The sequence below is a fragment of the Ursus arctos genome, unplaced genomic scaffold (assembly GCF_023065955.2).
Source record: "Ursus arctos isolate Adak ecotype North America unplaced genomic scaffold, UrsArc2.0 scaffold_21, whole genome shotgun sequence".
NCBI classification, from domain to species: domain Eukaryota; kingdom Metazoa; phylum Chordata; class Mammalia; order Carnivora; family Ursidae; genus Ursus; species Ursus arctos.
Genome location: NW_026622886.1, coordinates 47,644,861 through 47,662,263, shown reverse-complemented (window position 1 = coordinate 47,662,263; position 17,403 = coordinate 47,644,861). Strand labels below are relative to the sequence as shown.

The window sequence follows — 17,403 nt, the reverse complement described above, 5'->3', positions numbered from 1 at the left end:
GAGAGTTTTTAGGAAATTATTTAGACATTATCACAACCTATTGTATAATCTTATGCTATATATCCATAATGTGGGTCAAATTTAGGGAGATCAGATGTAAGGGGCATATTTTTCAGGTTGGTTCATTCAATTTCCACTCCTCTCATTGTAGACTTCCTTTTTGTATTATGAAGTTTTCTGTAAAGCTAAAATCTACATTTTTCAGAATTCTTAGTCCTGGGCCTCCTCTCCTAAGCTAGGTTCTAGAGAAGCACCCAGGTAAAAATAGAAAGACAAAGTGGACGCTCTGAGGTAACATCCAGGGAAACCTTGGCTGTGGCTCTTCTGTTGCAAGCTCTAGTGTATGGTGTCTGGCAACACAGGAATTGAGGAGTGGACATTGGTTGCAGTGAGCTCCATTGAAACATTCCTGGGCTGTGGTATACTGTATATTTCTTCAAGATGTGTGACTCTTCCTTGGCTATGTAGTAGCCAAGCTTGGTTTCTTGGCCCTTACAGAAATTCTTTAAGTTACTCTAATACCCCGATATAATTCCCTTTCTCATTAACCTAGCTCAAGAAGATTCTGCTTTCTGTAAAGGCCCTAGACAATGAAGTATGCTTTCTAAGTCTCTGTTAAAGATCTTCCTTCAGTAACCTGCATTATAAATGATCCCTAATCTGATTTTGTATGTTAATTTGAGTTTGAGGTGCCATAGCCCATAGCAGTATAAATTTTAACTTTTCACCTATTTGTGTGTAGAGCCTGGAATTTGATTTCTGGTGGGTGTTTGTTTTCTCCTTTAGTTTTATTGAACTTGGACTCAAGACCCAAGACCAATGGCAAACTCTCTTGAAGCATAATTTTTTTTTTCTATCCCTTTCCCACAGACTATAGAGGACTTTCAGGCTCTGGGATTTACGATGTCCCCTTTACCAACTCTTGGATTTAGAATCCTAGCCCTCTGCGATCAAGACCTGATAGCAGGGTGTAAAATCTTAAGGGTTGCTGAGCATCAATTCTCAATTTCACTATCTCCCTTTTTCATCTCTTCATCTCTAGTGCAAGTGGCATTTACTTTCTTTGAGTTTATAAAGTGTTAAAATTTACTTAACTCTTGTGACTTGTAGTTAATGAGGGCACAGTCCATATCCATTTATTCTTCCATGTTGCTCTAAGTCCATCACTAAAAATGTCCATCAACATTAATCAAAATGATTAGAGTGTATTCTCCTTAGATTACAACACTGCTGAGCTGATGATGTCCTACAAAAAGGGCAGTGGCTGGTATGTAGTCATGGTGGAAGACAAAGATATCCAAGGAGGAAATCTTTTAGTGCATTTCCAGCACCATCTAAGATAGCAGCTATTTTGTTTTGGAGCGCTAGAATTGATTATCTAGAACTGTGCTGTTGATTATGGTAGCTATTGGCCACACGAGTCTATTGAAATTTAACTTAATCATATTAAACAAATAAAAATCTAGTTCTTCAGTTACACCAGCCACGTTTCAAGTGCTCTATAGCCACATGAGCTAATGACTACTGTGTTGGACACCTACCGTGTGTGACACACTGTTGTAATCATCAGGATGAGGGGGACATAGTCCTTGTTCTAAGGAGCTATGCTCTTAAAGTAAACACATAACAAAGTAAATAACATTTAAGAAATAACATTTAAGGACAATAACAACAAAAGGACACTTTAGATATCGGTATGCAATGACAAAGTTAAAATAGGATAACGTAGGAACGAGAGAGTTGTTTTGTAGCTTGGTTTATTAGGAAGGCTTTCTGATTTATCGATTGAATTACAACAAGGCGGTAGAATGCAAAAATCTTGAGGAAGAGTATATAAAGAAGGTGAAACAGTAAGTACCAAGACCCAAGACAGAAAAAGCTTGACATGTTTAAGGTACAGACAAAAGGCCTACGTGACTGAAGATTGTGAAAAGGATAAGCATGGAAGGAGAGGAAATCAGAAGTTGGCCTAATAGTCTGGGTTGCACTGAGGAGCCACTGAAGAATTCTAAACAGAATCATAACATGACCTAATATATACTTAAGAAAAATCATGAATAAAATGAGAGCTCGCAGAACAAATTTAACAGAAGTAAATCTTCAACTGAGTTTTGAAAGCGTTGCTTCTCCGTCATCATCCATGATTTTGCACATTTCTAGGGTATGAGGGGAGGATGCTCTGCCATGTGGTCTCCAGTAACGGACTTTATTTCTAGGCCACTTAGTGGAGCTGTTTGGGCAGGGATCTTGGTGTACGGGGAGGATAGACTGGGGGCTGGGCTGGTAAGTTAAGGCTGGATGAACAGGTTGCATTTATTGGGATGAAGTCATGTATGTTAATTTAGCTAAAGTCACAAAGAAGATAAAAATGATCACATGTAAAATTTCCTGCAAGTGTATGAAACGTGCCCAACTGATTTTTCATCCTATCTCCCTAATATTATCAAAACTAAGGGTTGGAATCTTTTTTTAAGAACATCAATTAGCTACCTGCATATGACTTTCTTGAGGCCCCATTAATGCAAATGTAATGGGGCAGATGCAAGTTCAAAGCACTGGAGGATAATATTTTCAACCCTGTCTGCGTTGTTTAATGAGACAATGAATTCAGTTGACTTCAGATGTGTCCTGTCTTGTAAATCATTGAGTTATTAACTTTAACAGGGTGAATGAATGTACTGCTCCCATCTCCATTTCACAGCATTAGCACACCAGATAATAGCCCCAGAACATGGGGCGATAATTCCTACATTATTGGCTCATATGTAGAGTGACCCTCTTATGTGTGAGGGATTTATGTGCATGGGGGAAAAGAAAAAAAGGTCTAGATTAAAAAAAAAAAAACACCCAAGTTATACATTTTCTCTTCATTTCAGTGAGAACGTTAATAGGATGGAAAACGTGTGTTTATGGGCACAAGTCATTCTTCAAATTTGCTTATTTCCCTAACCATTGATGGTTTTATGAGTTTTAGTTTGGTGTCATAGTGAGAAAAACTGCACTTCTCTGGGTTTTACTTAGTCTTCCAGTGTGTATTTGAGCTCTTTGCTGGTGAGCGGGATTGCTACTGAGTAAGTTGTAGTGTTGTGTGATATTGCTCTAGTGGTCCTGAAGAGTTAAGATATGCTAGTGCCTTAGTGATTAGTGTCTGCATGGTTGGGTAATTTAAATTGTTTCTACATAGCTCACTCTATTTTGAACTGATTTGACACATAATAGCTGGGCTGGTTAGGGGTCTGAGCAAATTCTGTGTTTTGAGGACTAATTGATGTATCAAGAGAATGCAGCTGTCACAATTAAGAAGGAAAGACCTTTAAGCCACCACAGACACAAGATACTGCTGTAATAATTGAACCTACGAAATGTGGAGTGAGTGGCCTAGTTATGCATATGCAATCTTGTTTTATTTCATCTCTCTTCCTTGTTAGACTCTGAATCTAGCCTTAGGCACCAGGCCGAGGAAGCATTATTACTCAGTTGCCAAATGGCCTAGATTTAAGATTCCCTTTCACTTACAAGTTTGTGAGCTTTATAAAACAGAACATTATGAAGAGGGAAGGGAACATTTTGCCTTTTCTTCTTGACTAAATTAATTACATCTAAATGACAAAGGTCCTGCTTCTGAGTCACACTTGTCATTGAGCTGTTCTGCTGGCTAAAATCATGTGACTTTTCTGCCTGTCCTCTAAAAAAAAAAGTTATAATTTCTGTACCATTATTAGAATCAGAGAAAAAAAATAGAGTGTAAAGTAAAACACATATCAAGATTAATATGGTAGTTTTCCAATTTTTGCTAGATGAACCAATCTTGGTAACTTTGTGCTTTGAATTCTTGTCTGTGCTAATTGGATTGAGAAGGGAAAGAAAAGTTTCCTGCCCTTTCGTTCCTCTGAATTTAAAATCACTGAACAGATGCAGTGATAGAAACCTGCATTTAAGTCCCTTATATTTTTCTTTATAGACACAATTGTGAATTGTGTTCTTCCTGCATTTGTAATTAGAGAGTGAAACAGATGGCAAAGGCTCAGCGTAAAGAGATGTCCATTAAAATAACTTATGCTGCCAAGTGATTGTTCACTCCAAGAGGGGAACTCTATTTCCTCCATGCAAAATAAAGCAGCAGCGCGTTTTGGAGGAACTTTGTTGGGCAGGGCAAACAATGCAGTAGCTGGACCATATACTGAAAATATGAAAACAAAAGATGTGTAAATAACTTCACCTTTTTTTTTTTTTTAAGATTTTTTTATTTATTTATTTGACAGAGATAGAGACAGCCAGCGAGAGAGGGAACACAAGCAGGGGGAGCGGGAGAGGAAGAAGCAGGCTCATAGCTGAAGAGCCTGATGTGGGGCTCGATCCCGGATCGCCGGGATCACGCCCTGAGCTGAAGGCAGGCGCTTAACCGCTGTGCCACCCAGGCGCCCCCACCTTTTTTTTTTTTTTAAATAAAAATGAACATTGTTAGAGGTGGAAGTTGAAGTTTAGATGGAAGCCCTCTATGCCTGCTGTGGATGTATAGGAAATGTGTGAAATGATGTTTCTCTCTGAATTTTTAGCCATCCTTGTGGAGGCAAATGTAGCATCATTAGTAGTGATTTGAGATACATTCTCTATGTGTTAAATATATATCAAGGAAGGACACAAAGTTATGACATTTTAAGTATCTTGTAAGGCAACATAGCATTAAGAGTGAGGATTCTGGAGTCAGTCCCTTCAGGTTTGAATTGCATCTGCCATTTGCTTGCTTTGTGACCTTGGGGTAATTATCTTATAACTCTGTGCTTCAATTTCTTCCCATATCATAAAATCCCATAACTAAATCCCATATCCCATAACTAAAAATGCTAATCTCCATAGTGTTTTACCCAGTGGATATTATTGAATCCTTATTTATTAAACAAATAGCACCTTGCCACCAGAATTTTACTAAGTATCAACCCAAATTTTATATTTACCTAATTTTTTTTTTTTACTAAAACCAACTTTTAGTAAATCCTTTCTTTCTAGAAAGAGGCAACTGCCAAAAAAAAAAAAAAAAAAAAAAAAAAGGAAGTGAACTACCTAAAATTCAAGGCAGATCTGTATATAACTCCAAATCTCAAGTTCTAAGTATGGAAAGATTCCTTATATGGTGCCTCTGTTTTTGCCAGCTTTTCTGTCTACACAGAACTGAAAATTTAAAATGTAAAACTGTTATCAACATGAAAATTACAGAGATAATCTTTCAGAAAGGAAACTATAAAATTATTTTGTTAGCGCAACATGTGAGAATCTCCAGTTTGAGTGACATAAACATGTATGTTTCCTTATGAAACAATACAAAAAAAACCTAGTTTTGATGCCTTTAGATCTTGCACGATTCTGGGCACTGCATTTTGGGATTAACTCACATTCTCCTCTCTGGGAAGCTTGTGTTTTAAAAGGATGAGCACCTCTGTCTTTTCAACAGTGATCTCCCCTCAAATACAGGAAAGGAGAAGAAAGACCCACAGACCTTGGTGTCCTCTCTGAGGTTAGTAGAGCCTGCACATTGTAGGATTCCTCCATCTGTAGAACTTCAGTCGGTATTTAAATATTTTGTCAACTTCATATGTAACCCTGGTTGTTACTTTACCTTCAATTTGAAAGTAAGATTGCAGCTCCGTAAAGAGTGGTTATGGGGAATAATTGCGTTAATCTAGTGCAGTTCCTGGGACATACCTAAAATTCAATAAACAGAATAAGTACCTTTCTCCACCAACCCCCTTTTATAGATTTCACCCCAAATTGCTTCAGTGCACTCTATTCAAGGTACAACTGGAGTGCTAATGCTATGCAATTCTTTCTGCTAATATTTGCTAATAGATGGTTCAAATCCCAGAGACTTATGTCTAGACCGAAGGGCATAACTCTTAAATCAAACATCATATTTAATGTCAAGATAGGAATAATAATAGCTAACATTTACAGAGCGCTTACTGTGTTCCAGGCACTGTTCTCAGCACTGAGAACAGTGCTATGGAGTAGGTGTTTTTTCTTGAGGCACAGGGAAATTAAAACTTGCTTACCGTCACGTAACTAGTAACTCATGAGGTCAGGATTCAAACTTCACATTTGGCACAACATCAGTGTACTCAAGAACTACATCTCAAAATTAGAAGGATTTCATAAAGTCCGGAACAAGAAAAGCATTGCATCTTGTATTTTATTCAAGATCCTTGACTAGAATATGATCCAAAAAAGCTGAAAAATAAATGATGGGGAGAAAAATATAAAAGCATCCTTCTATGTGGACAGTGCTGTCCTCTACACACACACACACACACACACACACACACACAAACCCAACACAATTAACTGACAAATTCTGAAAAATACTAAAATCAGTAAAGTGATCATATATAAAATCAAAGTATAAAAATCATGTTTTACAAGTAAACAGCAATTTAGTTTTGAAAGTTTCCACTCCAGTAAGAAAATACATTAAAAGTCATAAGAATAAACCTTGTAAGAACAATGTGCAAACCCTTTAGGTTGAACTTCAAAACTGAACAGAGCTTCAAAACTAGACCTAAGAGATCTGAGTGCAGAGCTATCACGTTGGTGTAAAATATCAATATTCTGAAGTTTTAGTTTTCAAAGTAATTCTTAATAGTCATATAATTTCTAACAGGATTTTTCATGGAATTTTTCTTAAAATTCATATGGAAAAGAAAATACAGAAGAATAGTAAAAACAGTTATGAGGGATAACCTGTATCCTATCAGATATCAAAATGTGATTGAAAATGTAAATAAGGTGTCTAGAAATAGATGTATAGAGATTTAATAGACCAAAAATTTCTTTTCAGATCAGTTAATAAAATATGGACTACTTAATAAAATGGAGTTGGGATAATTTTTATCCGCCTGGAAAAATACTACTTTGATTCCTACCTTTGAAGATTCACAAAAATGTGTTCCAGATGGATTGAAAACCAATATATAAAAACAAAAACAATAAAAATGAAAATTATATAAATATAAGAAAAATGGGAAAATGTCTCTGTGACCTTAGAGCAGGGAAGATATTCTTAAAAAAAACAAATAAACAAACAAAAACCAAGAAAATACATGAAAATAGATAAATTTGGTTATGTCAAAATAATTTCAAAGACAAAAGCACTACAAAGTAAGAGACTAAGTGACAAGCTGGTAAAAAAAATACAGCATACAACATAAGAACTTTAACAAAGATCTAAGAAAAAAAAGCTTTTTATAAAAACAGTCAAAAGTCAGATGAGAAGAAGAAAGCGATAGACTCAGGAAAAATCAATTCCACTTACTTGCAGTTGGGGAAATGCAAATTAAAAGAGTGAGATACCATTTTTACTCATCAGAGTAGCAACAGATTTGATTGTCTTAAGGACCTTTGTTAACAACTGAGGAACAGGTGTTCTATGTTGCTTGTGATTGTATGAAGATAGAGTAATTTTGCAGAACAATTGGATAGTTTCTAGGAAAAAAAATTTTAAACATTTTTAATTTCCAATAATTACCCTTCTAAATATTTATTCTGGAGAAATTCCTGCACATATATAAGGTGGCATGACCAAGAATGTTGCAGTATTAAAAAAAAAAAGTGTTCTAATATTATCTGAAATGTAAAACCAAAAGGAAAATGGAAACAACCTAAATAACTGTCAAAAGAAAACTGTTAAATAAATTATATAAATTATGGCACATTCATGTAATACTTTGGAAAGTTTTTAAAAAGTAAAACTTACGGATTGCTCTGCAAAAATATGTAAGACCTACTTCTGCGTGAAGAATGCAAGTTTCAAACTGATCTCTTCAGTGTGGTACAACTATTATAGAACACATGCTCACGTTTAGAAAATACTGTATATCTAATGTGGAAATGAAAGAAAGTACTGGAATAATGCACATAAATGCTGTTTAGTGAGATCTCGAGAATGTTCTCAGATCGGTTGTGGTTTTTAAAAGGTGGCATTAAACTTTCTTGTCATATGTTAATATTTTCAAGGTGCATGTGTATTCACATGTGTGCACTGTTTGTAACATAAATATATGTTTTATTTATGTAATACATTTAAATATATTTATACTTTATAACAGGTATAAAATATGTTTGTATATTATATATTATACCTAAACATTTATATACAACTTGTATAGTTTTGAGGGATTGGGAATTCTTTTTAGAAGTGCAAATTCTTGGAGCACCTGGGTGGCTCAGTTGGTTAAACACCAACTTTTGATTTCAGCTCAGGTCATGATCGCAGGGTTGTGAGATCAAGCCCCTTATTGGGCTCCATGTTTAGCAGGGAGTCTGCTTGAGACTCTCTCTCTTTCTCTCAAATACATACATACATACATACATACATACATAAAATCTTTTTAAAAAGAAATGCAAATTCTTTTTAGTTGTAATAATCACTTTTGATTTATTAAGAATGGAAAAAAGAATGACATCACTGTGGCTACCAGAAATTAGGAAAGGATCTATGACAGAAAAGGCTCCTAAATTAGGACTTAGCATGGAGTTAAATTGAAAGAGTAAAACTTAGTGGAGGTAGGAATTAAAGACTATAGAAATACTTGTCAAGTACTTTTTCCAAGATTGTTCAGCATTTCGATAGCACACCTCTCATCTTGAGTAGCTAAAGTGAGGATAAGACCACTAAAATTGACTGTTGTATTTTCGTTCACTTCATATTGAATTGCTATTAAAGTACAATGATTTTCAACCCTTCCTTATGTCTTGAACTAGTAATTTGGCAACAACTCAGAATATAATGATTATGCATGTAAAAATAGCAATAGATATTTCATAGCTTCCCAAATTTGTATTAGTACCATTCTTGTTATATTTTTTCCTGAACTCTTCTTTTTGGTACCAACTCTAGCTTAGTTGGTTATTGCCTCAGTTTGATATAGAAATTGCTATAAAAATAAGATGATGTTACAGTCCTTACAGTGACAAATATCAAGGCAGTTTAGAGAGGAACTTCATAATCAATTCTGTTGTCTCTGTTATTTAAAATATTTCTCAAAATATTGAGGTTTAATAATAAATTGTTATGTTAATAGAGTTTTTTAAAAGACCTTTCTAGCTAATTTAAAAATTGTATTTTAAAAATCATGCTATCGATTTGGCAATTTGAAGACTAACAAAGTTTTTTTGTTAAGGTATAAAAGTAGGGGCGCCTGGGTGGCTCAGTTGGTTAAGCATCTGCCCTCAGCTCAGGTCCTGATCTCAGGGCCCTGGGATTGAGCCCCACATTGGGCTCCCTGCTCAGCGGGGAGCCTGCTTTCCCCTCTCTCTCTGCCCCTCTCCCCTGTTCATGTTCTCTCTCTCTCTCAAATAAAATCTTAAAAAAAAAAGATATAAAAGTATACAAATTTGGAAAGTATTTTTTTCCATAGAGAATACCATCAGAAATTTTAGACTATACTAAAATATTGTCAAAAAGGGACTGAACAAACATCCTATCATTTTTAAAAAGAAGACAATCTTCAATGGTGCTGTGGCTTCTTAGATTCACCTCCACATTAAATTACGTTTTAATGTCAGATTAGCTCTGGGAATCAACACTGAATGATCCAACTGCTCCCAGTGCTGCTCGGCTCTGAAGCTGCAGGATCTGAACCAGCCGAGGGATATACAAGGAGTGTGAGAAGCATTAGTAAATTCATAGAAGCATCTTCGAGATTTTAAAAGTTCTTCTTCTTAAAAAAAAAAACCTTTATCCAAACCTTTCTTAGAAGAGCATGTTGGTGAACCGGCTAACAGCATGAACTTTGCAATCAGACAAATCTCACTTGAATTCTGGCTCCATTTTTACTAGCTTGGGATTGATCACAGGCATTTTCTTTAACTCTCTAAACCAGACTTGTAAAATAGTGATAACCATACCCACCTGAGGGTTATTATGATGATTCAATGAGCTAATGCATGTAAAGCACTTAGTACCTGGTATCTAATAGATGCACAAAATACTGTATTTCGTCAAATCTAGGATACCATCATTGTAAAATGTACCATTACTTTATGTACCATAGGTAAAGAAAAAGACTGCAAATTATACCACTGAGAGGCATCTCCATTTCAGAAATGTTAACATGTGACAAATATGTGTATTAGAATAGATAAAATGCAGTGATGACCTCTTTCATCAGATTGGGATTCTAGTGAAAAAAGTAACTATTGTTATCCATGCTTATTCGTATTAAGTCTTTAAAAGGTATTTATTTTCTTAAACTTTTTAATAGAATATACAAAAATAAGGTGTGTTTCTTTCGAAAGAATTTGTAATGAATTTGGATAAACAAATGTGCATTACTCCTAAGGTAATTTACGCTTCTCAAGCAGTAATAGCTTCTGTAACCTCTCTGACCCGGAGTCCTCTAACCCGTGTTTGGATGCCTCCTGTTGGCAGCTATGGCTCTCTAAGCATGTCCTATCTTTCTAATTCTGGATAGACCTAGTTTTTATTTATCTGTTTTTTTTTTAAAGATTTTATGTATTTGAAAGAGAGAGTGAGCAGGAGAGGTTTGGAGGGGGAGAGGCGGAAGGAGAAGGGCGGAGGGGGAGGCAGACTCCCAGCTGAGCAGGGAGTCTGATGCGGTGTGGGACTGGACCCCTAAGCAGAAGACAGATGCTTAACTGCCTGAGCCACCCAGGTGCCCCTGCATAGACCTAGTTTTTAGAACGTTGTTATTCCTTAGGTAGAGGAAGCCTATTACTTTGGCAGTTAGAAAGTAGCACTCGGTAAGATAAGTTTATACTTGCTTCTTAAGCATGTATAGCATGCAGGAGGCTCTTTGTGACAGTGTTCGAGTGAACCTTAGGATCTTATTTTATAAGCATCTGTCAAAATTTGTAGCTTCTATCTTTCGGCTTATGGCATTGTTTGATCACTTTTTCAATCTACTTTTAGAAGCAACATAGAAATTGACATGTGTGCTTATTAAAATGCATGTGCATATGAAAAGTCATTGAGATACTGTAAAATTTAAAGTTTATTTCCTAATGTGTTAGTTATTCCTCCTGGGAGCCGTTCATATTCAAAGCTTAGTATTTTATTTATTTTTATGATTATATAACTATTCATTTTAAGGAATGAGAATATATTAAAAAAAAAAAAAACTCAGCCTCTGAGGCACCAGTATCCCTGCGGATGAGCGTAAATCTCCTACATAATATCTACATGTCTCTACTTTTCTAGATCAGAAAGCTCTGTGGCCATTTGCTGGGGGACCTGGTTTCTGGTGTGTACATACTGTTACTCTTGTAGATACTAACAGTTATGGGGGACGATCCTTTCATTTAGGGGGGAAAGGTTGTGATAATCCCTGGAGCCTGGATGATAATCTTTATATATCATACCTTTTAAAAGTTTTGTCTTACATCATTTTTGATAATTGCAACCATTAAAGTAATATCACCATACGCTGATAGTAAAACTGCTTTTCTAATGGATGCTTTTTACTTCCAAGATCTAGGACTTGGTCAAAAAGTCTATCTTCTGCAAAGCAATGCACTTTGTGAATTGATAAATATCCTATCACTCAGTTTTCATTCTCTGCATAGAAAATTCATCTACTCCTCCGATAAGGTTGATTTTTCTGAGCATATAAATTAGATCGTGTTCTTTGCTAGGAAAGGGGAGCAAAATTTCAGGAAGGAGTCAACACAGGTGTCTGTATGGGGTTTTTCCTCTAAGGAGCTGGAATTTTTTGTCTTTGTTTCTTGTTTTTCTTCTTGATAAAGCTTAGTCTTTGGTTGTTTTTACTTCAGCACCACAGTGCTGAAGTGTTTTTACTTCAGACCACAGTGGTCTCATATCTTCAGAGAATAGTTTATGATGAATGTTCACTATGAAACATAATGGTACAAAAACAATCCTTCTAATCCTTTGCCAGTTTTCCAAAAAGTATTTTACTTTTGCCCAAAGTGACACTCATATGCTCTCGTGGCTTCCTGTATCTTCCCCTACTGATTCATATTTGACCACCTGGAAGGGCTTTAGATGAATCTGAAAACACGTAGATTTCTCTATGCAATTCCTTTTTAGATCATAAAAAAGTTAAATATATTTGTTAAGGATTCCAGTCATTAACTTCTCTGTTCAGAAAAGCGCCCATTTGTTCCAATTTCTTGTCATTTTTCAAATGTAAACAAACGTTTACTTAAGAAATATGTATTTTCCCCCAAATACAATCAATTGATCTTAGGATCAATTGAGGACCTTAGAAGTCATTGGTGTTCATATCTGCCCAAGGATTGAATTCAGCTGAAATATAAAGAAGCCTTAAGGACTTCTTTCTGAAGCAAACCATTTCCCCTTTAGTCTGTGTTGTCTGCTAGATGATGTTACCAAAGGAGACATTACCAAGGAATTCACCACAGAATTTCTTTAAATAGTTGAATTTTCTCATATATTAGGGGAAAAACATAGAAATTAAATTTGCATACACTTGTGTAAGTCTAAAATAATGTTATCTATTGCTGTGTAGTGTGTGAGAAAATCTCATTTCTTTGCAGGTATACAATATATTTCTATTCAGGAATCTTGTTACGTCCAAATTACTCTATAGAATGATCTACTCCTTCTCCCTATTTAGTGAGCTAAAGCAGCATGACAGGGTATAAAGAGCAAAAGGTCGAAAATAAAAACTAATTTTGTATCTTATTTTTGCCCCTTGCCAACTCTGGAAACTCAGTTAACCAGTCTGAGCTGCAATTTAACCCTAGGTAAACTGTTAAGAGTAACAACATTAATATGTATCTTATCTATGTCTCAGGTTAATCATGTGGATCTTGTTGTGAAAATCCTTTGGAAAATGCAAAACACGTATTTAATAAAGAGACTTTGACATATTTCTAAAGTATATATTAACGGATTGATTCACATGAGGCAAAGAAGCATGCTCAGTCAGAATACCCTGTGTCTTTTTGGTTTCACATGAGAATATTATAACTCATTTAAAAATTGTACTTGTAAAAATCAAATATAATCTGGGTTACCTAGCCATTCTATAAACCATACTATGTGATTAATTAAAAACAACTCTCTGGTTTGGCACTATTTTCCCAGATATTCCTTTTGGAGAACGTGGCAGCCAATTATTGGACTTGTCTGTTAATCGGATTTATCTCTGATGGGAAGGGCTAGAGATTGGGGTTGGTCATTTTAGGACAAAGGTAAATGTCACAATTTCTAGGATAAGCAAATGGAAATACATGTGAATAGTTACTTAAAGAGCTCTGTCCCTGCCTGCATTTCTTAGAATAGAGTTTATTATATGCTAAGATTTTATCAGGGATGCTATCCAGGAAAGCAGAAGTAAGGGAAAAGGGAAATGAGACAAGAAAGAAAGCAAAGACACAGTGGGGGCACTGCCAAGCTGGCCACAGCTTCTCAAGAAAACACACTTAGTTCCTGGGTCACAGGTAAGGTCTCAGAAGAGAAAGGAGTGAATCTTACTTGTTGGCTCCTCCTCCTTCTGGTCTCTTTTCTCTCCTCGGCCAAAGTCTGACCCACAAGATGTTAACTCCTCTGCACACGTAGGTTATGTTATGTGGCCTCTTAGGGCAGCTATTGTGGAAACCAGAGACTGTGTGGTAGAGATGATCAAATCTCACCCCTGAAGAGGTGGAGGCTCTAGTGTTGGCAGGAGATGAAGTGTGGTTGCCAGGGCTTTAGGACCGGGAGAACAGCTTGAGTAGTCACCGGAACCCTTCATCCGCCCAGAAGCAAGGCATATGGGATGGGAGGCATATTGGATGGGAGGTGGACATATATACTGGATTCGGTACAAGCCCCCCTGCCGCTCTGAAAAGAATTACATAATTTGCCTTATTGAATAGGAAAATGCAAGAAACTTTCCCAAACCCATAGGACTAATTTCACCTACTTAGAGGAATTGCAACGTAAAAAGAAGTGAACTAAGAAAGAAGTATCTTTCGATTCCCTACCAACTCCATGCTATACTTATAAAAAATCATTTATACAAATGACTCTGCATGTTGTAAATGACCAAGATCATTATCATCTAATTGCAATCATTACCACTATCTAATGGTATTTCTGAAGGAGACCACCTGCACATTTCTAAGCAGATGTACCAAGTGATGGATTGATAAGTAAACCATTACATTAGGGTACATTTAAATAGGTTAAGAATTTAATTTGGAATTAGACCAAGATAAGCGTGCCCCTAGTTTCCTGAGTAGAAAATACATTTAGAGGAAGAATATTTTTTTTAGGGTTGTTGGAATTTGTAAATAGTTTTTCTTTCCTTTTTGTTTAAATTTTTATCTGAAAGGACAGAAGAAAATATATTGCAATAAAAAAAAAACGTGTTATTTCTGACTGGAAAAAGTAGTTACATAGAGACTGGGAAAATAAATAGAGCCTATTAGCAAATACATTAAAAGTGAAAATTTACTATTTGAAAATATTTGATATTAACACATAGTCACCCCCTGAAAGAGATAAAGGCACAGTAAATTGAAAGACAAAGAAGGATAAAGACTGGCTAGCTGGATCATTATTGGAAAGTCAACAAACCAAGCATTCAGGGGCCAGCTTAGTGACATAACTGCTGACTTGAGAAAATTAATCCTTCTTTAAAATATTTGATTAAGTTATACAAATGCGATTCCAACTTAATCAAACCAAATAAATTCTTTCTTGAGCAGCATAAATTATGCTTTGCCCATCTTGGCACGTAATGTTCTCAGGATTGTAGACTGTCCCTTTTAGAGTGAAGTACTGTATTTAACTGCTTGTATCATGCCTGATGGAAAATGTACTGAGCAAGATGGTTATTCCATTGAATTTTTGAAGCATTTAGGGACACTAATAGCCTCTTATTTTTCAAACATGCTTAATGGTATAATGAATATAATATAATTCCCTCTGCAAATCAACATGACCTTTTTATAACAAAAGAGGAACAAAAGGTCCATTACTTTACAGAAATTCTCATCTATAGCAGATGCTCCATTGAATTTTATCCTCAGGATTTTATAAAAAGCACAGCCTGTGAGGTGAAAAAAGACTTTTTTTCTCCCTCACACATATTAATTAAGATGAGATTATAAAGACCAGGTGATCCAAGCAATTTCAATGGTAGATATTTTCATAATAGAAACTTCTAACCCAAGAGGTTTACAAAACATAATAATGAACCAATTTTAACATATCGGATCAGTTTTATTAGTATTTTTAAAAACAAACTAGTTAATATAAATTACTAATTTACTTACACTCACTGGTGAGAGAACTGCCTGTTAAAATCTGCTGAAGCATAGGTAGACAAACTGAAGAAATTTGCATTAAAACAAAACAAAACAAAACATTTGAGCAGAAGTAATGTCTGCAGAGAATTGAGTGGAAAGTTACCCATATCAAAACTATAGAAGTCATTTAACACTAATTTGCGTGAGAAAATCTTTAGATACCTAGCCTAACAAATTATCACAATTTGCAAGGACGATATATTACCCTTTTGTACAAAGCAAAAGATCAACACTATAGAAACAGATAATGATATAAGTCAAAGATTTGGGATATATATATATATATATATATATATATATATACACACACACACACACACATATAATACACACACACACACACACACACACTAATATTAGTAGGTCCATATAAAAGTTACAATAATGAGTTTTGGGGTTAGGCTATTCCTTAGGCTCTTGTTTTAGACGCCACTACCTCTTCTACCCACCTGCTGGCTGCTTCCATTTCAATACCCTGAATCGTATTAGGCTTTAAATGGGTTTTGAATTTAAGCGACTTAATTCTTTTATGAGCTACAAATGTGCCAAATTTGTTCTGTCCTGTACAGAGAGTAATCTTTTTCCTGGAGAGCAAACCTATATTATGATTTTCGGAAGAAGTGAGGGAAAGAGAAAGAATAAAAGGCAGGTGAATAAAATTGAGATAATGCCTGTGAAGAAAGGAGCACTTTGTAGAACACGTTGGAATCCTCAAAAATAGGAGTTATTATTCATGATGAGATGAAATGAATTCATACTTAGGAACTTCGTTAACTTGTGTTCTGAGAGGCCATTTAAAAAGCACTGAAATAATAGTAAATTAAATCTTATGAATATTTATTAGAGGAATCTGTACGTTTGGATATACATGTTTGAATGAAAGTGCTTTTAGTAAATTGCTCTCATTTTGGTGCCATCCACCAAGAGCTCTCTACGAAAGTCCCACTCCAAATATCTCATCTGCTCCTGAAGACTTACATCTTTTGTATCATTTTAGGCGTCCATGGACAGGAAGACTATTATTATAGTGTTATTTTTTTTTCTTTTGTACCACAATCTTAAGCCCCCCCCCCAAAAGAACCCTACAAAAACCCTATGGGTATGGAAATGAGAGTAGCTCCTAGTGATTTTAATAAGTGTATACCTGCGAAATCGGAGCATATGTGTGTGACAGAGAAAAAATCTATCCCTAAGCCACTAGGGCACAAGAGCAACAACAATTAAATGTAAGCCAGTGAAGAAGCGTATATGCATGCGTATGTCTTGGCAGAGGAAGATGGTGATGGGGAATATTGCATTGGGAAGGGGTAATTGCAATCTTTAAAACACATGAAATAAAAGGGAGGCAGCCATCTCATTACAAAACCAAGTATCACAGTCCTTTGTCTCTACATGCAAACTGATTTAATAAAAGACACATTGAATACATTTCATCTAAATATATATTTTTCTACAAGTGTTTAATTTCTGCTTGAGTTATTATAACAAGATTTCACTCTTCCTTTAAAAAATTTAAAAAATTTTGGGGCGCCTGGGTGGCGCAGTCGTTAAGCGTCTGCCTTCGGCTCAGGGCGTGATCCCTGCATTCCGGGATCAAGTCCCACATCAGGCTCCTCCGCTATGAGCCTGCTTCTTCCTCTCCCACTCCCCCTGCTTGTGTTCCCTCTCTCGCTGGCTGTCTCTCTGTCACATAAATAAATAAAATCTTTAAAAAAAATTTTTAAAAAGTTAAAGTACAAATTCATTCTAAATGTTAATTTCAAGATACAGAAAATAGAAAGGAAAAAGGTAAAGGTTTTGAGATATAGATTTTCTGAGGGAAATTATTCCCACATTTTCAGCTGCTCATGTGGTGATGATGTTGAGATTGTTACTTTTTTGGGAAGGTCGTTTGGGCTGCTGCTCTCTTCCCTTCACTTGTCATAACCGATATAGTAGATAGACAGACTTTAGCATTTGTTTGTCTGTGTTAGACAAATTCTCAATACGATAGGCAGATATAACCCCAGTTCAAGAGCTTGAGTGTTCCCATTCTTTATTGGTTATCTTTGTGAAAGTTTTCTATTTCCTCAGAAACCAAAGTGACTTTTTTCCTTTTGTTTCCTTTTATAG

At 35.6% G+C, this 17,403-nt stretch overlaps 1 protein-coding gene across 13 annotated transcripts in view; it reads left to right on the top strand.

Annotated features, from left to right (window-relative positions):
• The window catches only part of SLC16A7 (solute carrier family 16 member 7), a 724,207-nt gene that overhangs the window by 229,229 nt on the left and 477,575 nt on the right, over positions 1-17,403 (top strand). The window lies entirely within an intron of this gene.